Below are 23,792 nucleotides of genomic sequence, written 5' to 3'. Positions count from 1 at the left end.
GATAAGGAAGAACTGATGACAGAAGGGAACTAAGGAACAGAGAGGAGTGGGGGGAGGGGCTTAACGAACTGAAACACTTGATGAGTCATAAACATGTTTCCATATCAATAAATATACTCCTCTACCATGCTTTTAATTGTTCCATATTAATATAATCTGTTTCTTAATACTATTAAAGGAAATGTGATTTTACTTTAGTAAGAAAGAGCTATTTACTAGCTGAACACTGCTCAGGGTCCTATTTACTTTGCCAGACCAGGATGAAACAGCATTTGTGGAAAAGACCATGTAATCATGAAAGATATGCTAAATAACAGTCATGGGTTAAAACACTGGCGTTTTCGTTGCTCATGTTGCAACTCTGAATGACTTACTTAACCTCTCTGATCCTAAATCTCTTTACTTAACAGAATGTGGTAGGCACAGGAGGCACCCAAATCCCCTTCAAGAATATCCACATCCTAATCCCTGGACTCTGTGAATACGTTACGTTACATGGCAACCAGGAATTAAGGCTGCTAATCAAATGACCTTAAAATAAGGAGACTATCCTGGAACACCCAGGTGAACCCACAGGAACCACAAGGGTCTTAAAGGGAAAAGAGAGAAGTATAAGAACGAGAACCAAAGGCTGCCTGTGAGACTTCACCCACCACCACTGACTCTGTAGATGGAAGGAGGGCCACAAGCCACAGAATGTGGGCAGCCTCTAGAAGCTGGAAAAAACAAGAAAACTGATCTCGCCTAAAACCTCCAGGAAGGAGGTTATTAGTATTATTAGTGCTAATACCACCACAGCACCAAAACCAATGGTAGTCAAGAGAAAGAACACTGACTCAGTTCTAGAATTTACACAACTCTGCGACCTAAGACATCTTAGTTAACCTTAGTTACCCTACAGGACTCGTTTCTCTCACTTACTAAACAAAATAAGGGGGCCTAGAATACATGACTTCTAAAGTTCCTTCCAGCTCTAAAATTTTATGATTCAAAAACCTAATTCTTTAATGACATTCTACTTATTGCTAATTAAGAGATTCAGAAAATCCTATTACATAAAAACAGTAAGCCAAGCAGTTTTCATTTAATGTTTCAACATTTTCAGTATTTTATATTGCTGAGTTACAGCCTTATAAAGTTGAGTCATGGCATAAAAATCACAGACCTGCAAGCAAGGGAAAATATCTAAGTCATCCTGCTACTATTTAAAGGTCTCACAGTCAAACTACAATAATATCTTCTCAAGTAGCTCAAAGTATATTCCCACACATTACCTCACTTATTCTTTTTTTTAATAGCTTTATTGAGATGTAATTCACATACTATGCAATTAACCCTTTCATAACAGATGATTTACTGGTTTTGGTATATTCACAGAGTTGTAAAACCATCACCACAATTTTTTAGACCATTTCCATCATCCTAAAAAGAAACTCTCTATGCATTAGCAGTCATTCCCCATCTCCCTTCTCCAACCCTTCCTGGCCACTAATCTACGTTCTTCTGTCCCTATAGATTGGCCTATTCTGGACATTTCATATAAATGGAATCATACAACATAGGGCAATTTGTGTGTCTGACTTCTTAGCACGTTTTGAGATTCATCCATGTTGCAGCATGTGTCAGTACTTCATTCTTTTTTCATGTTAAATAATATTCCACTGGATTGTGTGAATAGTATGCCACCACATTTTGCTTATCCATTTCATCAGCTGATGGACATTTGGGTTGTTTCTACGTTTTAACTATGTGGAATAATGCTGCTATGAACATTAGTGTATAAATGTTTATGTGGATGTGTGTTTTGAGTTCTCTTGGGTATAGACCTAGGAGTGGAATTGCTGGGTAACATACGCTAACTCTATGTTTTAACCTTTTAAAGAACTGCTAAGCTGCTTTTCCGAAGTGGCTGCCTCCTTTTCTCCCACCAGCAATGTATGAACATTCACTCCAATTTCCCCACATTCTTACCAACGCTTGTTATTATCTATCTTTGATTATAACCAAATAGCTGGTATGAAGTGCTATCTTTTGTGATTTTGACTTGCTTACCCCTATGACTAATGATGTTGAGCATCTTTTCGTGAGCTTATTTACAATTTATGAGTCTTCTTTGGAGAAATGTCTATTCAGGTCCTCTGCCCATTGTTAAATTGTGTTGCTCTTTTTATTACCAGGTTGTAAGAGTTCTTTAAAAATTCTGGATACAAGTCCATTGTCAGATAACTGATTTGCATGTATGTATTTTCCCCCACTCTATGTACCTCATCTGATCTTAGGGCAGCTACTTAAACTCAATAAACAAAGTCTGTTTGCTATCCCCATTTTACTGGTAAAATTGGCATTTTATATGATTAAATAGACTTGACAACTGGCAGACTCAAGAAGAACAACAACTTACAGCTCTGCTCATATTTTTATTAATTTAAAGGGGCTATATATTCATGGCCACACTGTTGACAGCACACCCAGGATGGCGCCCTCATTCAACCCTGATGCTGCCTGTATCAATAACCAGGCAGTATTATTTCCACAGTTATATCAAAGATGATTCAGTCATTCACTCAAAAAATAGTTATTAAGTGTTACGTGGCAGGTGCTGTGCTCAGGATGCACCTGTGAACATGACCAAGTCCTTCATTAACCTTATAATTTGGTAGTGTTATACAAAATCCCTAGTGCTAAATCAATTTCCTAATGGCAAACCATCCAAACAAAGAAATTTATCTTAGTGCTTAAAAAACTACCCTCAACTCTCAAGAAGAAACATTACAGATTTTAATGCAAGGGATATCCTATTTTTTAAAAAAATCCAAAGTGTCAAACTTATTGTGTGGCCCAGGAAGACCTTGTTTTGAGTATTGACCTTACTAGGCCATCACCTGGTTCTTATAAATCCTTTTTATAATGCAGCAATGTTTACTTTAATGACACTTGTCAAAATGAAACCCGAGTAAAAGAGGAAAATACTCATATTTTTACCTTTAACCAGAAAAGCCTGAAGGCTCAATGTCTGTATCATAGCCAGTTCCTAACCTGTACGAATAAAAATGTTATGATAGCTCAATTAAACATAAAAACAAAAACACAGAATTACAAATCCAACCACCTAAAAAGGTAGTTCTAACCTGGTCTATCAAAGTAACTTTATTGCAAAGCAGAGGGACTAAATATCCCCAAAAGACTGAAGGCATAGCACTAAACGGCCCACACAAACTTTATATTTCTTGGCCTTGTGTTTTATCCACACAAATGTTATTCTAAACAATAATATACCTATTTTCTTATTTTAAAAATGTTAGCATTTTTAATTAGAGTCAATAAAAGAATTTGTTGAGAAAGATCTCATGGTTTATAGTTAGAACTACATTCATTTTTGCTGTGCAGATTCAGTAAATTAAGTAACAGCTAGTAAAACTAACACTGGGGACGATGTACCATGCCTACCTCATAGTTCTGAGTGCCCTCAACACACCACTTTGTAAACGCAGGGTGTGCATGCTGCCGTCTGGCCAGCTAGGTGCCTGCAGATGAAGGCAGCACAGGCTGAGCCCAGAGAGGGTGACCCGAGGTGATCCCGGAGATGGTGTGCTACGAGAGAGGCAGTAGCTACAATCAGTACGGGGCTCTTCCACACTGTGAACTGAGAGCCTTGGGCTTTGCTTCAGGGAGTCAGGCAACAGCACTAAGTGGGCAGAACACAGCACTGCCGGCTTCCATTTCCCCTGCTTTCACCTGTCTTACATCATGGGCTTCCAGGGAAGTTTTTCACAGACTAAAATCAGACTCCAACGAAAAGGTCTGTAAACCTAAATCTAGAGGAAGTCTTGGCTCGGCAGACAACAGTGCGCATCACATCTGAAAGACCGGTGAGGACAAAATGGGAGAATGAATAATGAAGCTGGTGAGGGGCAGAGTCAAAAACAGGAAAGGGTGCGGCAGAAGCCAAAGGTCAGGGGTCAGACTTTTAGCCACTGAATATAATGCCTATTGTGGAGTGGGTGTGTCTGCTTAAAAGAGCAGCAATGGGATCCTTCACCCAGAAGCATTCAACTCTGAAATCTTAAACTCCAATATGCTACTTACAGGCTACAATCTCTTACCCTTCTAGATCTCTCAGTTCCTTACCTGCCATTGCCAATCAAAACTCCACAAAACAGCCAACATGAGCCTTCAGAAAAGTAAAACTGATCATGTCATTTCTCTGATTCAAACCTTCCAATGGCTTTCCCATGACACCTGAATAAAATCCCAGGTCCTACTGCAGCCCTAAAGTATCATGGCCCTCAGTAATTACCACTCTCCTCCTCACTCATGCTCCCCAGTTACCTGGCCACTCCTCAAGCAAGCTCTGGGCAAGGGCTCTGCCATGCTGTTTGCATACCCTGGGGCGCTCTTTCCATTGCTGTGTCCTAACTACATTCCAGTCTCTGCTCAGAGGTCATCTCTTCCAAGAGTCTTTTCTTGTTCACATTATCTAAAATAGCATCACTCTCTACCCCCTTACCCTTCATTTTTCCTTTTAACATTTTCATATATATGTTTTTCTACCTCCCCTCTAGAAGTAAGCTCTAACAGGGCAGGGACTTGGTTTCGATCGTTGTTTTGATCTAAGGAGCCACACCACAGAGAACAGTGTGTGGAAGATAAATGCTCAATATTTATTGCATGAATGAATGAAAGAATGAATAAATCATACTTGATCTTAGTATGTTTAAGATTCCAGTTTTTCCCCATGCCCTCTCTATTCTTTTCCTGATCCATCAGCCATGCTCCAAGCTTCACTTCCTGTCCACTATAAACCTAGGATCTGACAATCCAGCTTTGCCCACTCCCTTGCCTAAACATAGCTTTCTTGCTGGCTTGTCCTCCCCCTAAACCAATCTAAGAACCTACTTCTCCACTCCCACACCCAGACTAGAGATTGCTGCCATAAAAGCCCCAACCAAGTAGACCAGAGACTCTGCAAATACATGGTCTCCCATCTCAACAGGGTCCTTGTTTGCTTGCTGCCCATCAGTCTCTTTGTGGGCTCCCAATCAACTCCCCCTCTCACATTTCACAGAATCAATTCCAAACTTCCATCACTTTTTTCAAGCTTCCTATTCTTCCCTCTACTCAGCAAATGACATCTCCACAGAACCGAAAGAGAGGTTATTAGGTCAGACTCCCTCGATTTCCTCCACCCCTGACCAACAACCACATTCTTACCTCCTTCCTGAGAAAGTGGAGGAAGGATGCCCCTCATCCTCCCCAAAGCTAACCTTCAACCAAGGCTCCAGAACTCAAGCCACCCCACCTCCTAAGGGATCTGATGCCATCATTTAGCCACCTTCCTCTTCTAAATCTTCCCCTTCTCCCTTCTGACTTTCCCCCCACTGTACATAAATGTTTAAAGCTCTCCCATTATAAAACAAATGAACAAGCGAACCTAATATACCCCCCCAGATGTGATGTCTCTCTCTTGCCACTGTCCTAGGTGCACCTTCCCTTCACAGCCAAGTATCTTGAAAAAAGGGCTTAAACTCATTATTTCTACCACTCTCACCACCACCCCCAATTCACTAGTCAACCTCTGCAATCTGGATTTTGTGCAAACACAGAACTGTCTCCAAAATACAAATGACTTAACTGAAAATTCATTCAGAATTTATTAGACCTGTCAATTTAATATTGGCATTCTCAATTTTAAAATGCTTGTCTCTTGGCTTCAGTAACATTACTCTTTCTTGGTGTTCGCCTCTTTTGGACTCTTCTTTGCAGTTTTTTTTGCTATTGATGGATCTGAGAAAAGCCCCTTGCAGCTGATACAGCAGTTAAAAACCTGGGCTGTCTTAGGTTGGGCTGCCATAACAAAATACCATGAGTGGGTGGCTTAAAGAACAAAATGTATTTTTCTCACTGTCTGGAGGCTGGAAGTCCGAGACCAAGGTGCCTGTATAGTCTGGTTCTGGTGAAAACCCTCCTCCTGAGCTGCAGACAGTTGCCTTCTCACTGTATCCTCTCATGGCAGAGAGCTCTGGGGTCTCTCCCTCTTCTTATAAGGATACCAGTTCTACTGGATCTATTGGAGCACTTATAAACTCATTTAACCGTAGTCACCTCCCTAAAAACCTTATCTCCAACTATGGTCACACGGGGGATTAAGGCTTCAACATATGAATTGGGGGAACACAATTCATCCCATAGCAGCCAACAGTAATACAAGTATGGTAAAAACCCAATGTTCTATAACAGCAATAACTGTACAAGTGTAAGAACTCTACAGCAACAAAGAAAATGGACAGCACATGAAAATATCAGGATACAAAATTGTTGCAAGAATATGTTATGCATATGAAATAAAAAGGAAATCACAACAGGAATGATGTTCAAATAAAGGAGTTTATTTCTAAACTCTTTGTTAAACAATTGGAAAGATAAACTTTCACAGAAATATGTAAGTGAAAAGCTTCAAGTGAAAAAAAACCACTAAGAACAATTCCAAACTGAATTTCCCACGTTTGTTTCCTATTTTCATCTCTGCTATCTGTATTAACCAAGATATAGGCTGAACTGTTATAACAAGACCAAGAATGTAGCAGCACAAACGAAAGAGTTCACTTCTCTCTCATGTAGTAGTGGTCATGGGGACTGAGGTTCCTTCTCTCCGGTCCTGCCACATCCCTGGGGCACTGCCCTTGCCTGTATGGTGGAAGCTGGCTTGCCCACACCTCATCCATGGGGGCGGAGCAAAAACAATATGACAGACAGCAGATTTTTAATACGAATGTGGATGTGCACACATCACCTCCACTCCCATCCACTGGCCAAAATGTAGGTAGATGTCTCTTCTGGCTACCAGGAGCCTAAGAAATAGGAGCTATTTGGCAGCAAAATATCAGAAATGGTAATATATCCTTCTTCCCACTCTGAAACATTCCTCTCCTTTTCTAAAGGGATAACCTGAAGTCCCATCCAGTTACTGGATTCAGCTCAAAGTCTAAGATCTCTGGGTGACGCACAACCTCTTCAACAGATATCAATGTGTCTCTGTCCCCGTCCAATGACCTACAAACAAACGGACTTAAGTAACTTTGCTCTCTACCACCACCATTACCACCAATATACAATGGAATACAAATGAGATTAATGCAATTAAGTCTTCCATTCTGAAAAGAATGGCAAATACTATTCTTACCAATGATGAAATACTGCTGGACAGGAATGGCAGTCCCCACTCTACCAGGGAAGCAAGTTCCTTGGTTAAACTTAGGTTCTGTGCTGGGATGGGGGTGGGGGCAAGGGAGCCTGTCGGAAGGGGATGGATTCCCTTGTCTATTTGTCTGCTGGAGCCTGACTTTGTCTCTGGAAGATACTTTCTTCTGTTATCCTTTCTGGCAATATATGAAGTGAACATAAGAGAGTATGTGCTCCAAAGAGGCAGGAAAGAGCTAATAGCCTATTTCCTGGGGGTACATGTTTGGGGGTCAAAGATTGCTTTAGTTGTCAAACAATGTCAAGCCATCACAGGTTTTGGCAAGCTAAACTTGTAGTATCTTTGCCAACATAATCCTCTCAAAACCTCCATAGGTCTCTTTGTCTTCAGCCAGTGCCACATGAAAGTAACCACAACTCAAAATTGAGTCTAATGGTAGATGCTAAGCTTGTCAATTCTGTCCTTCTCTATTATTAGCTGACCTCTGAGGCAGATGCATCCCTCTCTCCCTCAATTTAAGGTTAGCTAACTTGAGAGCATCTGATTCACACGGCAGGATGATTATACCACCACCACACCCCATTCACATCAGGGCAAGCCATGTGACTTAAAATGTTCTTTCTGCCTGAATGATTTCAGGCTCAGCCACTCGATTAGCTTTGGCCAATAAAATATGAAAAGTAACACATGCCTCTTCCAAGCAGCTGGTTCTGCTATGTCTCCCTTCCCTCTGAAACAGAACAGCAATGTCCCCAAAAAGCCTATTCGTTTGGCTTGAAGTGGTAGAGGATGGTGGAACAGAGCCATAGACATGTCATAAGTAAGAAATAAACCCTCGTTGTCCTAGGGAACTGAGACTTTGTAACTGGAGCTTTACCTAGCTTAAGTGACTGGTTCAGGTGGGAAGATAAATCCTTAATATGATCCTTGCCTAGCCCGGCTTCCACTTTTCTCTGGCCAAGAAAATCTGACGAAGGTTCCTAAAAACGAATCTAACTTCTTGCTGTTCGGGAAAAAGAAACTATTTTTTCCAACCCTGCAATACCCCGTATTACTGTCCTTTCAGTCAATGCGAAGCATAGGCCACGGTTGTACAGAACTCCGATAGCAAATTTATACCCCCCCTAAGTGCAAACTAGCTAATTGTTCTCTTTACACCCTCTTGCAGTTCCGCGCTAAAGCAGCTAGTCAACTCGCGTTAGCCATCTATTTTTTTTTTAAATTACATTAGCAGTCTAATTTTTTTTAGAGATTTTATTTATTTGAGAGAGAGAGAGAGAGCATGAGAAGGAGAGGGTCAGAGGGAGAAAGAGACTCCCTGCTGAGCAGGGAGCCTGATGTGGGACTTGATCCTGAGACTCCAGGATCATGACCTGAGCCAAAGGCAGTTGCTTAACCAACTGAGCCGCCCAGGCGCCCCAACAGCAGTCTTTCTAACCACTCCCCTGGAGGTACAAACTGGACAGACACATCCATGCCCTTCCAAGTTATCAGAGGTGACAGCTTCACTAAGTGTTCTGCCATAGCATAACAAGGGTCACCAGTTTTCCAGCCTATAACATGGTGCCTACTGTCTGCTGGCCAACCACTCAGCCAGTACCATGCATTTTAGCTATATATTATGGCAACACCCCACTTTGGGTACCAATTTTGGCACTAAATTGGATATGGGGAAAGCTGCTGTGATAAAATGATGACAAATACAGTGGCTCAAACAAGAAAGTTTATTCTCTTCCTGGAAATAGTGCAGAGATAGGCCGGTGCTTAGGGGAGGGTGAGTAGCAGTTGGTTCTGTCCCCCAACAGCCATCTGGGCCCCTAGGCTGACTAGGGATGGCTCTGCCACCCTCATCACAGGATGTCTACCTCTGGGTTCAAGGCAGCTGTTGCCATTCTAGTTGTTGCTGCTTTCTAGTCAGTAGGAAGCTGGGTGGCACAGAGAGAGGAAGAGGACTAGCACCTCATCTTTAAGAAGATAACCCAGAAGTTGCACATACCACTTTTGCTCACATTTAATTGGCCCAAACCTAATCACGTAGACAATCTCCTACAGTCAGGGGAACCTGGAAAATACAGTCTCTAAGAGAGATTCAGATACGAACAGAGAAAAGGATATCCTAGACACTGGGGAAGAATTAACAACAGTCTCTGCCATACCTCACACAATCTATTCTCAAGAGTCACCAGAAATTTTTTTTAAAAAACGTATTTCAGATTTCAGACTGTGGCACCCTATGTTCAAAACCTTCACTGGCTTCCTCCTTCACGGAGCATAAAAACCAAAGTCCTCCCACCGGCCTACAATCCCCATGCAATCTGCTCCCTCCATTACCTCTCTCACTTCATTTCCTAATACTCTTCCCTTAAAATAAACACCAAATGTATTAAAGATCTAAATGTGAAAGGTAAAACTACGAAGCTAATGAAACAAAAAGTAGGATGATATATTTGTGACCTTGGAGTGATAAAAGTTTCTTAAGACCTCAAAAGTATAAACAATATGGGAAAATTCTGATGGAACTGAAAGAATTGAGTCCATCAAAATTAAGGACTTGTTATTCAATAAAAAACATTATAAAGTTAACAGGCAGGAGACTGGAAAAATATGTTTGCAACTTAAAAAAAAAAAAAAAGCATTTAATATCCAGTGTATGCCAAGAACTCTTTAAGATAACAAGACAGGAAATGCAATTAAAAATTTGGTAAGAGACAGCAGCAGACGATTTACAGAAGGTAAAGATAAAATATAGAATGCCCCATTAAATTTGAATTAAAGATAAGCAATAAAAAAATTCAGTATAAGTATATCCCAACTAATGCAAGGGTATATACTTATACTCAAAATTTATTTGTTGTTTACCTAATATTCAAATTTAACACGTTGTCCTATATTTTTATTTGCTAAATCTGACAACTAAAGGTGAAATCTGTATGGCTAACAAGTAAATGAAGACAAACTGAGGCTCACTGGTAATTAAAGAAATGCAAAATAAAACTATGAGATACCATTTTATACCCATTATTTTAGCAGCTAATGGGTTTTTTCCATTTTATTACAGAAGATCATTTAACTTAGGATTCTTTTTTTGATCATGTCACTAGGCAATAAAAGCCCAACTATTTATTGCATATGCACAGAGAAAAACCACATTTCAAATCCATTATTTCACACACATAAATAAAGCATATAAATAATCCCAGTAACCATATTCAGGCATCGAAGATATCTTTTTCCTAGAAAATCTAAGTACCTACTTAGTATAAATTTGTAAAATTTAAATGTTGAGGATAAAAATGTTTGAGTATCATTTAGTATTTAAGCAATAGCGCTTCATAAACAATATATTAATTTTAGTACTGGGTTGAGATTAAGCTCTTAAGGTTAACTATAATAGCAGGTCAGAAATTTGGACTATAAACAAATACAAGAATTAGGCTTCACATTTTCAAAGAGCTTTCACATAAAAATGCTTTATCCAAATCATAAATGTAGCTTTATCACTGGATAATACTTGTCTAGAAGGCAGAGAGGTAGGGCACAAGCTGTAGGTTAAGGAAGGAAACAGGGGCTGCATATAAACGTGACAATACCCGTTACCCATTCTTTTTTTTAAATATTATGAGCTTATTTCATGCGTAAACACAGTACACAGGGTATTTTTAATAAAACTTCAGTACAACAAAGAAAGTATACCAAAAACTAATTTTGCCTTCTCTAACTTCCAATATAAAGAATGTCCTCTGAGTTTATTTTAGCATCTCAAAGGAAAACATTTTTAAAACTAAAATATTACTGTGAGAGATCAGTTTAGAAAATTATCTACTTTTTGTCAGAGTTCCAGTAAATAGTCATAAATAGCTCTTTATTTCATTCTGAATAAAAATATTATAAAATAAAAATTAAACCAAAATACTTTATAAAAATAGTACTATAATTGTGGTAAAATGATTCACAGATACTAACTCAGCCTACCTTATATAAAAGATATACACTGTAATCATTAACCTTCTAAAATGCTGATAAGAATAACTGTTAATTAACTTTCAAAAAGTCATCACTTCTAGATGTATCTCTAACAACAGCAAAAACAACAAACTTTCAGATCTATAATTCAGCATCCATCAAGACTACTTTTGGCAGGCATATGATAAGACACACTCCCACAAGAGAAAAAAAGTAGACATAAAAGTAACAGCTTTCACCATAGTGTTTAAAACATTCAAGTATTTCCACAAATAACGTATTACCTTTTTAACTATATATAAAAATAATCCTTGAAGCCGCCTGGGTCCCAAATACCATATAATCCTGTGAATGGTAGATAGAAAACAAATGATAGTCACTGCACTCATTTCTTTTTTTAAAAGTTTGAGAAGAAAAGCAAAATCAGAAGTGTATATTAGCGCAACTGCTAATATAAATGTTTGACATAAATGTCAATGGAAAATAAAAGTATCTATTCTCCAGCTACAAGAAAGGAAAAAATTATTCTTTGGCTCTATTCCAAGCTGGGAACAAGTAACCACAGAACCGGTTTTAAATATGCCCAGTCTATCAATCCTTAAACTCCAGTCAACATTTCCACTTAAGCACTCAGCTGAGGAAGTGAGCCGATCAGCAACTGCCTTGCTTCTGTACCTTTGCTCCTCAAACGCCAGCCAGTCCCCAAACTCGAAGTTTAAAGTTGGCCAATCCCTAAATTGTCTCACTGAAAGTAAGCCAATCCTAAAACTCCATGCTTCTTCAAAACCCTATTTAAATACATCTCTGCCTGTTTCAATGATTATATTCTGCAAGCATAGCCCTCCCTTGCTTAACAAGTATGAAATCCAGTTCTGTTTCAGTTACACTTAATGGTGGTCTCTCCCGTCAATAATACTAGAAATATTATGGTAACTTGGATATAGCATTTTTCTTCACGGAGGTAAGAAAAATATTTTTATGCTAATTAAGTCATATGGAAAGTTGAAAATCTTCACCTTTTAAATATAATTATAATCCTTCATGCCCAATACACAAAATGCACTTTAAAAAAACTCTTTTTCCTTCCCTTCTCAATCCCAGACCCACAGTTTCGTACTATCAACTGTCCACATCCAGCCAGTGGATGTATTGTAGAAAACATTAAAATTTCCAATTACAGACCTAAAAATACAGAATTGGTGTGTGCCACAGGGCGGGAGGTAGGGGGATAGGTAAAATGGGTGAAGGGGAATGGAAGGTACGGGCTTCCAGTTATGGGATGAGTAAGTCCCAGGGTTGAAAGGGACAGCATGAGGTATATAGTCAAGATACTGTAATAGCTTTGTAGGGGGACACTTGCTGTGCGCACAGCACAATGTATAGAGTTGAAGAATCACTATGTTTGTACACCAGAAACTAATTTAACATTGAGTGTCAACTACACTTCATTAAAACAAGTAATCTGATTTTAAAAAAGGGCAGAGGATCGAAATAAGCATTTTTCCAGAGAAGACATACAGATGGCCAACAGGAACATGAAAAGGTGCTCGACATCACTCATCATTAGAGAAATGCAAAGCAAAACCACAATGAGATACCACCTCGCACCTGTTAGAATGGCTATCATCAAAAAGACAAGAGGTAACAAATGTTGGCAAGGCTGTGGAGAAAAGAAAAGGGAAACCTTGTGCACTATTGCTGGGAATGTAAACTGATGCAGTCCTGTGGAAAAGAGTGTGGAGATCCCTCAAAAAAAGAAAACTAAAACTACCATATGCCCCAGCAATCCCACTTCTGGGTATTAAAATTTTTTTTCCAATTACTGAAACTCACATCAAGAACTGAATCTCATCAAATAATCTTCAAACAAAATAATAACTCATCAAATATTTGAGTAGATGTTCTTTTTGAAAGAGAGCCTCAAATAATATGGTTTCTAATTTAAAAATTAGAATGAATGGAAGTCCTATTCCAAATCTAAATCCCTCTTTCAGAATGGCAAAGTGAATCCTGCCAAGTAGGTTGCCTCACCCAAGTATATTCAAATACAGCTGAGAGCCATCTCTTCACACTGCTTTTGCACGTAAGTGTGCTCAAAAAATAAACTCTACATAGCAAGTAGCACTACCTTATGCTTTATCAAAACTCAGTGAAGATTCCACTCAAGTCACAGTAGGATGACAAACACTGAATTACCAACTGACTCAAGTGACAACATGAACATCTGACTACGTGTAGGAAACCAGAAGGTCACCCCCAAATATGCCATTTTGGCATTTTGATTATTTTGAATCAAAGGTACTTAAGTAACAGCAGGTGCAAGGACACTCTGACTCTCCTTTTTTTGTCCTGAAATTAAAAGATAAAACTCCCATGTGAAAGATATCCTCCCTTGTACCAGGAGGAAGGCAGACATTCTTACCACCAGAGACAGGGAACTAGGAGCTGAGAAACGTGTACAAACAAATCTTATTAAGCTAATCCTTCTCTCCCTTGTTACTTCTTCACCATTTACCACCCCTAGCCCAGACCCCTCTGGGTCTTGTCAATTCTTCACAAATTTATTGTTTGTCTAAAATGTATAAAAGCTTCCTATTCTGGTTACTTCTTCGTGTCTTCATTGAAGGTTCCCCCGTACAAGTTTAATAAAGTTTGTATGTTTTTCTACTGCTAATCTGCCTTGTATCAGTTTAATGCTTAGGCCCAGACTGAGACCCAAAGATGATGGAGACTTTTTCCTCCCTTACAGTGTCAAGAGACCTACTTAGCTAGGTTAAGCATGGATTTGGTGAATTTATCCAGAAACTGTCAAACTTATTTGTTAGAGAATATCTGGAGAGGCAGAATAGGTCAGTGAAAATAGTCAAAACTCCATTATGAGTTGGGTGACCTTCAGTAAGTTCCCAGTTTTCATAAGACAGTCAGGAAGATCAAATGAGACAACCAGTAACTTTAAAAATGTCCTAAGCATCAAAACCTCTGAGAGTCCTAGATTTGCTTTTGTCCCTAACTTGCTATAATATATACAGCACATCATTTGATCTAAGTCTGTTTCCTCATCTGGCAAGTAGTGAGGATAATGCATGCCCTACACATTTCATGGGGTGTTCATGAAAATCATATATAAAAGTTAATGTGAAAGGATTTCTGAAATATATAAACAACTGCATAACTGTGAGATAGTTAATTCAATATATGAAGGAGATTCATTCTAGCAAACCTGTTACAACCCAGGATTGTATAATGCCTAAATTAAATTAATTTTACTAAGAAAAAAAATTCATAGCTAAATACAAACCAAAAACACTAGACATATTGGCAACCAAAAATATTCAAGGCTATTAGCTACAAAAAAATATTTTCCTTGCAATAAATGAACCAAATTGGCTCAGCTCTCCAACAAACTAAAAGCAGTTCAACACAATCTTTTGTTCAAGTCAGGAGTTTACCACTTACAACTACTGCCTCAACCTCTAAAGCATCAAAAAAAAAAAAAAAATAGTAAGTAATAAAGAAAAAAGTTACATATTGCAAGGTTTCTCAATATCAGCAGTACTGACATTTTGAACTTAATAATTTTTTATTTTTGGGGTTGCCCTGTGCCTTGTAGGATATTTAAGAACATTCCTGGTCTCCACCAAGTACATGACAGGTACAATGCCCTCATACATAGTTGTGATAACCAAAAATGTCTCTAGACATTTCCCAAGTGTCTCCAGAGTGACCTGGGGGAAGGAACAAAATCATCCCCAGTGGAGATCCACTGAGGTAAATCAATAGTTCCATATTCCATATATTACAGTATTTATATCACATTTATGTAGAATGTAACTTCAAGCTAGCACTTTTGAGTGATAAGGACCAAAGAAAAGAATGCTGTCTATAGGATAGTAATATTTAAGAATTACAGCTATGGTAGGGAGTTATGGTTAAATTATTCCTTTCATCACCATGTTGTTTTTGCTTAAACCTCTCTAAGAACTTTTTTCTTGCATGTTCTTTTGGGATAACAATTTGGTTAATCTGTCACTAAAGCTTAGTCTCCACCCAGCTTTACTAATTAATAGTCATTATTATTTATGTGGGGAAAATATCAAGCCTCAAGATCTTAATTTCTAAGTAACCATGTTATCAAATGAATCAACTTTAAGTGACACTTAACTGCTTACATTATTTAAGTATATTCAAACATTACAATGCTAAAGCAAAAGTACACAAATTAGTAGTATTCAGCTATTACTGCAAAAACACTATGAATACACTATGTGTGTGTATGTATATACATTATATATATACATTATATATACACACACACATATATACACACACACATATATGAGTTGAAGGTAATAACAGAACAGTGTAGATATATCTATATATACACTATATATATATAACATGTATACACACACACACATATATGAGCTGAAGGTAATAACAGAACAGACTAACAGAAACTACAAGAAGTTTAAACGTTAAAAAATATTTAGTGCCCACTACATGTTATCAGTGGCTAGACACACACATAATTTTCTGTAAGAGACAATTCCCATATACTTATATTTGTATTCTTAACTAGTAGTTTCTAAATTTGCTCATGTAAACATAGATTTTTAAAAGAATCTGGATTTTATAAGTTATCTAGGATGGTCAGTGTTAGAAAGAGGGGCTCCTGTCTTCAAACAGGAAGACTTACCATTATGCCTGCCCTGCTGGGAGCTTTCTAGCACAATTAAACCACCATCAACCTGCCCTCAATAAGCCTGAACTTAAAAAATGACAAAGCCTGAGCAATCAGCAGCCCCTTTAAGATACTTTATACCATATATGCATATCTGATATTCCTGGGAAAGCTAGCTGCACCTGTGGGATAAAGAAATACTAATCATTTCAACCCCATTACATTTAGGGAAGCCATGGTAGAAGATTTAAGGTTTTGTGAACTGCAAAATGAAATGGCACATTTCTACATTTGTATTTGTGGAGGGTTCCCATTTAGAGTGATGGTGGACTTGATTATTCATATCAACTATCCCACTAAAAGCTAAAAAAGCTAAACAAGATATAATTTTATATATTGTAAGAAAAAACTCTGAAATTAATCACAGAATCTACAATGGTGTAATTTTATAAAATTTTTTAATGGTTCAAACTTGAAATGCTCACATTAGGAAGTAATAAAATTGTGACAAATGCATTCACGTTAAGAGTATACCCCTAAAAAGATCTTACAGAAATAAGATACACATTTTTGTGCATATTGTTCTAGTTTCCACGTTCTACAATGCTCCAGATAGGAGATGTAATCTATAACGCCACCTATGACATATACCACCAGATCCCCTTTCTATGACAAAAAAATGTATCTCAATGTTAAAGAGATTATCAGCAGAGAAACTGAAACTTACTCCAATATGTGGAACTTTGGCGTGATACACTTAATGCAGTGGAAACCTGCCTAAATACCTCACGCAGCCCCTCCATCACCCTGTATTATGCAAGCTGCAACATTTCAAGCCAACTCCCTTATTTCACTAGTAAGTCCTGTCAACACTGAGGTAATAGAACTGGAAAAACTCATCACTCCACAATGATACTAAAATATTAGAATTTATTTCATTTGGTAAAAATTATATCATTGCCAAATAAAGCTAATGCAAATACAGTAAAATATGCAAGATTATGACTAATTCTTTTCTTGAAGAGGACTCTTGGGGAGCCTCAAATTCACTGTGCAATTGCTTAGGCATTCTTTTGCTCTTTCGACCCCTTCATGCCCCATCCCTCAAGTATATGGGGTAGAGGGGACTGCAGAGGCCAGAATGAAATGATCAGCATGCATTTATGCATTTGGTCTACTCTGATTTTATTCCCACAGGTTTTTCCTCAAACTGCTCCTCCAACGAGAGTGCTATGTTTTATTCATCTCTGAACTCCCAAAACTTAATCAAAGTCCCACATATAAAGTCATTCCTAATAGCTACTACATGGCAGGCCCTGGATTAGGAACTAGAGCCAGAGAAGTAAAAAAGGTACAGACCTCACCTTCACAGAACTTCATGGAAGGGGGATATTGGATATTGGCTGTATGAACTGAATCAAAGTAATTAAAGTCCAGTCAGCACAGCCTAACTGCCTGCCTATGTTCTTTTCCTCCACTGCCAACCAAGGCTTAGATGAGGAACAAAAGCAGGCTTTCTCTTCAGAAATATAAATGTGAGTCTCCAGCTCTGACCATTGCCTTGAGTTCCAAATTCATATATCCAACTGCCTATTCAACAAGCTGACTTACAGGTAGTTACAAACATTGATTGTATGGACTCTGAAGCCAGACTCCTGGGTTTTGAATCCTGGCTCCATCACTCGCAAGCTGGGTGATTTTAGGCAAGTTTAACCTTTTAACCATTTAACCTTTCTGTGCCTCTGTCTTCTCATTTGCAAAATGGGGACTATGACCCTAGCACATACAACTGTTGTAAGGATTAAATTAATTAATACATATAAAAGTGCTTAAAACCCTGCCTAGTACAGTTTATGCCTACAAAGTGCTTACTACTACCACTAGCTCTAGTATTACTGTTACTATGTCTACAAGGCATCTAAAACTTGTCCAAAACAGAATTCGTGATTTTCTCACCAAACCCCTTCCAACCTGCTCAGTCAATAGCGCTACTGTTCTCCCAGCCTAAAACCTAAGAAGTCGTGACTTCTCTTTTTCTTTTTCCTCACACTCCAGGTTAGTTAAATCCACACCAGTAGCTCTACCCTCAAAAATATATCATGAACTCGACCACTTACTATCATCTCTGCAACTACTTCCCCAAGGCCAAGACACCAGCATCACTCCTCCAGGGTAGAGACACAGCCTCCTACCTCCCCATTTTTGATACCCCCCCAATGACCTTACAGTTAATTTTCCAACCAATAAAAGTAAAATCAAATGCTATTTCCTCGATATAAACCTTCCAGTGGTTTTTCTACCACACCTAGAATAACATTACTTTGCCAGAGCCCCCATAATCTGGCCTGGTCCTCCAACATTATCTGCCACCACTTTCTCCCTCCCTTGCTGTGATCAAATACTCACCTTGCTACGCCTTGGCCAACTCAGGCTAGCTTCCCCCTCAGACTAATGCTCTTTTGTAGCTCCTGTTGTACAGGATTGTCATCTGGAGCATGGACTCTGAAGCCAGACTGCCCAAATTCAGATACTGGCTCTATCATATTTTAGCTGTACAACCTTGAGCAAAGCTTCCTGTGTGTGTTTCTTCTATAAAAATGGAGGTATTAGTACTTAATAAGTAAAATGTAAAAATTTAGTGTTTAGAAGACTGCCTCACATAGACTAAGCTCCATGTAAGTGCTTCCTGCTCTTATGATCCTTGCCTGAAATGTTTTTACCTCAGGCTCGTCCTCTCACTTCAATCGATTCAGCTGTCACCCTTTTTGGAAGGCCTTCCTTTAACGGACCATAGCTAAAACAACCTACCCTGTTCCCCCACTGTCATTCCCTTATCTTCCTTTACCTCACTGTATTTAATCACTATCTGAAATAATATTATGTACTTAATCTTTGTAGCCTGTTCACTGGAAAATGAACTCCACCAGGTTGGGGACTATCTTGTCTGCTGCTCTATTTCTAGTTCTGACTCAGAATCTGACTTCCGAATAAACATACCACTTATCCAGGCTAGGGGACCTACGGGAATTTCTTAATAACAAGACCATACTTAGCCTTTCATTCTTACACTTGCGATCTCATTTGACCCCTGAAAAAGCAACAGCAAATACACCATCATCTCGCATTTTAGACAGAAAAAGAAAATCCCAAATTTGGGTGACCTGTCTTTGGACCCAAAGCTATTAATTGGTAGAACCAAAACTAGCACCCCTGCTTTCTGATTCTAAGGCTTCTCAAAGGAGGATAAACTGAATTTACAGAAATGTGATCTCTCAATCTCTGGAATGAATACTCCCTGAGATGTGTACAACAGCTTTCCCTTCAAAGTTCCTAACAAATACTTATCTCTAAACTTGAGAAGTGTTATAGTACTAACGCCTCAATAAGGTGCTAACCCTTGGCAAACCAAAACATTCAAAGTCAGATATGACGATGGGATAGTCCAAGTCCACACAGCAATAACCCCTAAAACTCAAGTGTATCCGTGTTGAGTATAACGTACTAGTTCCAACATGATAAAATCTTTCTCTGAAAAACCCAGCCAAGGGGACTTCATAATTGTCAAGAACATTGTGATAAGAGCACCAGACATTTCTCGATCCCTGTTCCACTAAGTTCAGTGACAACCGTTCAGATCGCCCATCAGACTCAAGTGTTGTCCATGATCAGATGGGGGATGAGTACGAGGGGCCTGAGGAGGCAGAACTATTGAAAAAGGTCCCTACCTATAAGACCTTGGTTAAATGGCCATTGGCCACCCCATTCTCAGGATAACGATTGTTTTTTTTAAGCTTTTACCTAGCAAGTTTACATGCTTGTGTTACCTCCCATGTTCTCACAATGTTCCCGGTTTCGTGCGAATGACAAGTAGGCCAGAGGCTGCTTCACCTCCATTTTACACAAAAAGGAAACTGAGGCAGCAGGTGGTTATCTTTACAACTTGTCCTCAGCGATCTGGTCACTTGCAGGATCCCAAAGGAAGCCTAGATGTGGAGTCTCTGAAGAAACCCTCCATTCCAGACTTCACATGTCAAACTCCAGGGCTGAGGGGGAAGTTAAGCCCCTTCATCAGGGAAGGGGAAAAAAGGGGGTCGCTCCCATTTGGACCTTCCCGGTTCCTTCCCTGCCCTCGCTCGCCGGCCCCTAGAAACCTCTCGGCCCGAGGGGAGAAGTGCGGGCCTGTCCCGCGGGGCGCGGCCTCGCCTCCTCGCACTCCCGGTCCCGCCCGCCCCAGAGGGCGCTCTCCCGCTCTGGGCGGGGACCTGTCCCTTCACCACGTTCAGCGGCTCCCCGATCGCCCAAGAATCAAACGCCCGCAGCCACCACCGACACCGGGAATGCGAGCAGCAGGACGAGCACCGCAGGCCCAGGGAGCTGCAGGAATCCTCAGAAACTTACAGTTTTCCTACAGCGTGCGCGTCACGGAGAGGTGACGTCACGGGACCCGGCGTTCGGGGAGGTCAGGCCGCTGGGCGCCCGGCCGCACCGCCCCCACGGCTCCGCCCCCGTGCGCGACGGCGGGAGAGACGCCCCTTTCCTCGGAGGCCCCTCCCCCCGCCGTGGGGCGCTAGGCGCAGGCGCACACAGCCTGCGTGGCCACCTTCTAGGGCGGGGGCTGCTGGAGAGAGCTAAGCTGGAAGCCTGAGGCCGGGGCGGGGGGCACCAATGGAAGGGGGCGTAGACACACACCCCCGCCCTCACCGCCCCCCCTCCCCGGGAGCACAGCAAACAAGCTGTCGCCCAGGGGCTTGGAGTCGGACGCCAGGGTTGTGAGGTAGATTTTCCGCGGACATTGCCTCCCTTCCCTCACGTGTTCATTAAAAGTTCTCCACGTGTGGAAACAACCTTTTGCTCCCCATCAGGTGCCTGCGAGCACTCGGGCGGGAGGAGTCAGTTCTACGGGTCCCGGCTCCCATCCGGCCCCGCCCTTGGCTCCGCCCCAACCGGACCTGCCTCGGCTCGGCCCCGCCCACGCCGGCTAGACCCGTCCCCTCGAGGCCGCCCTTCCGGCTCCCGCTCCGGGCTCTCGCGGGCGCCCGCCTGCCCCGCCCTGTCCCGGCGCCGCCTAGGAGGTTTTGGTGTCTCCTTCCTACTGGATGTCCCGTTTGGGCTCAGTGAAGTTACTTACAGGCTATGGTTCACCTCTATTAAATTTAACAAACAGTGGTCTGTGTAAACAAATATGTACACTTCTTGGCTAGTATGAACTTTCCACCACCTCCCACTCACGTGATGATACCTTCCTGTGCCCTGGGTCTCTGCTCTTCCTTCTGCTCTTCTTTAGGCTCTTAAAAATGACGAGTTCTGGTTTTAAAAGATGGCTCAGTAGAAGGGAAAATGAAGGCTCGAAGAACTAACACCAATATATTAACATTTTATTTCTGGCTTATAGGAGTCCTACATTACTCTCAGAAGCAGGAAAAATGATAAAACGTTTTGGTTAAAAGTGGCTCACACAAATCAGTCTTGGGGGAAAATTAATAGGAGAAACAGGCCTTGGAAATAGACCTTAAGGAGGAAATATTGAAGATAGCAAAGATCTCTTTTAAAAATGCATTTGGAATCACGACAAATGGCTAGATCAGGCATGGGATTTTGCCGGGCATCTCCAGTATAAATAAAACCTGAAACAATGGTTTGTTTACACTCTCATTGAAAATACTGTAGTATTTTCATAGGAAAGAATGATTACAGGAGAATATTAGTCTTTAGCTCTTGACAGCTAGCTGGTTAAAAATAAATATGTGTGTTATTCAGGAAAAATCTTAAAGTTCTGAAAATTTTCTGATTTGGATAATATTCGTACATTTATGTTAATATAATTTTATACAAGATCTTAATTATTATCAAATGATGTAAGAAATGCATAATAATTGTAAGAGTAAAGTATTTTTCTGTAGAGCAGAGTTATAGAAAAATTAGCACTTTTTAAAAGTGCTACATATTTTTAAAATAATGATATTTATATTTTTCTTTGCAAAACAACAATTTTAAGAAAACTTTGAATTTTTTGTTGTTCACATTGTTCACATACTTATAAAATGTTTTATGTATTATCATGTCAAAAGTTAGAATTCTCTTTTGAAATTCCAGATATACCTATGGGAGTGTTTCACAAGTAAATGTCATCTCTCATTTTTTGGAGTGGAAATGGTTAAGAAGTATACATCAAATTCATTAAATGTTCTTAACATAGAATACATTTGCCTCTATAAGATGGTTTGACAAGATGCCTTTTTTTTTCCCCCCATCTTATTATTCAGTATTTTTTCCCTTGCTACCCCAAGGTTTAAAACAAAAACAAACACTTCCTATATTACCAGATGTAGGGGAGAAGTAATGTGGCCAAGAAAAGATTGACAAGCAGAAAGGGTACCCAAACAAAGAGGAACTTCAGGGAATGTTAAGTAAAAATTTGAGGGGATCTACACATTCAGATTCAGTCAAGTTCCTGTGACAAACTGGAATCTGATCTAAATAAGTAGCCAGGAGCTAGGGTCAAAAGTGTGTTGATATTAGAGAGAGGAACTCTAAGAAGAACTTCTTACTTTGAGAAAATAAAACCCCAGACATTCAATGGTTAGCACCAGAGGGACTAAGGGCCTCCACTCTGGCCCTTGGGTTTTCAGTTTCCACTGGTGGTTCTTTCACTTTGATATCTGCTGTCCCTAAGCAAGCTAGCCCCCAGAGCACTCTACCTCAGAACTCTTCCCTTGGTCCTACACTGCAAACTGAGAAAAACTTCACTCTACTACTAGGGAAAAACAAAAGACAGAAATAAAATGGCTACTATTTACCAGGTGTGTATACGTACCCAACCCTGCATTATCTCCTTAATCCTTGCAACTGGATATGAGATAAATGCTGCCATTGTCTCCATTTGATTCGCAAGACAAGCAGGGTGCCCAATGCTAAGTATCTCACATCATGCAGCCTCTACGTAGCAAAGTCAAGATTTGAATCCATACTCCAGAATCCACAGTCATAACCATTGACCTGTATGAAGTTTCATATAACAATATAAGAAACAGAGACTCAGGGGCGCCTGGGTGGCTCAGTCGTTAAGCGTCTGCCTTCGGCTCAGGTCGTGATCCCAGGATCCTGGGATCGAGCCCCGCATCAGGCTCCCTGTTTGGTGGGAAGCCTGCTTCTCCCTCTCCCACTCCCCCTGCTTGTGTTACCTCTCTCGCTCTTGATGTCTCTCTTTCAAATAAATAAATAAAATATTAAAAAAAAAAAGAAAGAAAGAAACAGAGACTCAGAAAGTCCACGGTATATAAATTCTAGCTCCAAAAGACTGATACCATGGGTATCTTCATCACTATTCTGCAGGCTGTCTTTGCGTGGACACTCCTATTTCATTGTTTAAGGTGCTCATCATAACCCACTGAGTTGATTTTGTAACCATTAACAGATTGCCACCCTGAGAAACACTAATCAGAATCCAAAATATTAAAAAGCAGATTGTATCACATGTAATAAGGGTAATTTTTCCCAAAGCATAAATTTGGGGAAACTGTTGTTTCAGAATACACACACAAATGTTGCTATGCTAATGCAGTTCTTATTATGGGTCTCAATCAAAAAAGTGTGAAACACACTATTACAACCGCCCCTTGCCTGACTTCTACGCATATTTCTTCCTTCAGAATCAAGACCAAGAGAAACCAAATCCCACTCAGTAACCCCCTTGCATCTGTCTCAGCTCCAGGATCTGGTCTGAGAGCTCTTTCCAGGCAATCAAGACAAATAATCAGGTCATTTTTGCATCCAGAAAGACTCCTGTCTCCAGCACAAGCACAAAAGTGTACTAATAACTTAACAATATAATAAGCATCCATAAGCCAAGAGTTACACAGAATTAAAGAGAGATCGTTCTGAGAAGGGAGCAGAGATAAGGAGCTTGGTGGAAGGAAGACCCGAGACAAAGATTGGAGAGCTATGGAGGGA

General features: G+C 40.1%; 1 protein-coding gene across 2 annotated transcripts in view; it reads right to left on the bottom strand.

The window, feature by feature from the left end:
• The window catches only part of ZNF438 (zinc finger protein 438), a 178,828-nt gene extending 158,494 nt beyond the window's left edge, over window positions 1-20,334 (bottom strand). The window contains exon 1 of one of the 2 annotated variants that reach the window (XM_028120925.2): window positions 20,241-20,334. The gene's annotated coding sequence lies outside the window, so the exon portion shown is untranslated. Of the gene's footprint in view, window positions 1-11,445; window positions 11,491-20,240 lie in introns of those variants that run through there. The other variant, XM_088025764.1, reaches the window with a different exon arrangement.
• Between the last annotated feature and the right edge of the window lie 3,458 nt (window positions 20,335-23,792).

This window comes from Eumetopias jubatus, unplaced genomic scaffold (genome assembly GCF_037043125.1).
Source record: "Eumetopias jubatus isolate StellerSeaLion01/CBP00866 unplaced genomic scaffold, mEumJub1_p1.0 scaffold_8, whole genome shotgun sequence".
Lineage (NCBI taxonomy): Eukaryota > Metazoa > Chordata > Mammalia > Carnivora > Otariidae > Eumetopias > Eumetopias jubatus.
This window is presented reverse-complemented; position numbering and strand designations above follow the sequence as displayed.